The sequence below is a fragment of the Amblyomma mixtum genome, chromosome 3, assembly GCF_055824585.1.
Source record: "Amblyomma mixtum isolate Tamu chromosome 3, ASM5582458v1, whole genome shotgun sequence".
NCBI classification, from domain to species: Eukaryota; Metazoa; Arthropoda; class Arachnida; order Ixodida; family Ixodidae; genus Amblyomma; species Amblyomma mixtum.
In genome coordinates, this window is record NC_143014.1 from 136,007,033 (window position 1) to 136,008,060 (window position 1,028).

The following is a 1,028-nucleotide window of genomic DNA, read 5'->3' on the forward strand; positions in this document are numbered from 1 at the left end:
TGCCATGGGCACGCGTCATTAGTAAACTCAGTTATCGGCAGCTCAGGGAGCAATCTATCTCGTCGTCGGGAGTAGATGTAAGCATGGAATGCACTGCAGGAAAAGTGTAGGGCACTGTAGAACGTCTCGTAAGCTCGTTTTCCTTCTCTGCTATTACAGCGACAGCTCTACTCTTATCATAGAACGCCGGTGCACTTTGATGCGTTCAAGAGAGAGAAACTTTACCATAAGGAATTCGGGGCACGCCCCTAGGTCCCCGTACGACATCACTGCACTCAAGCGTTTGATGATAGTGGTCAGGGGTGAGTACTCCCTCTACCAGTACTCACCACGAGCCGAAGAAGAGGAAGTGGCAGCATCACGTGCTAAAGAAACGTTACGAAGATGTATTCTTTGTTGTCACATACGGGAAACGAAACAGCTAATTTCGAACAATAATAGTTCGCTGAATGGAAACTGTTAAAGTAGCTTAATTCTGATTTTTGCATTTCAATAAGGTAGGGGGCCGCGCGTACGCAGCCCCCACTACCAAAAATTACATGCCCCATCTGCCTCGATTGAAGCAGTGGCAGGCGTCAACGTGGGCCCAGTGCAATGCCCACGCCTCTTCCCGGAGGCTCCTCCATCATGACCGAGGAAGCCTCAGCACCAGGTAAAAATGCCGACCAGCTCCAATGCCCGGCAAGCCCATTAACTGCGACCACCATATCGTTGCCAGTGAGTTCTGTGTTATAAATAAATATGAAACCCGACAACAAAGAGTCTCAGCACCAATTTCAAGCTCTTTAGCTATTTAAAGCCATTTAACGTTGAACCTTAATTAGTGCGCTGCTTGCGGAGTCTCAAACAGAAATTAAGTCGTTTAAACGCACCTGAAAGACTTTAATATGTCTGCATTCTTCCAGCAGCCATGGCGCCACCTGTCATCCATTTCTGTCTTCTTCCTCCTTTCTTTATATTTTTGCTCGGTTAAAAATGGAACGGTGATAAAAGAATGCAAAGCTGGCCCCTCTACTAATCGTTGTTGG

General features: G+C 47.2%; 1 non-coding gene across 1 annotated transcript; it reads right to left on the reverse strand.

Annotated features, from left to right (window-relative positions):
* Positions 1-499: 499 nt before the first annotated feature.
* On the reverse strand, positions 500-660 carry LOC149352043 (U1 spliceosomal RNA). Its single transcript, XR_016291970.1, has one exon. It is a non-coding gene; the product is annotated as a U1 spliceosomal RNA (small nuclear RNA).
* Positions 661-1,028: the final 368 nt, after the last annotated feature.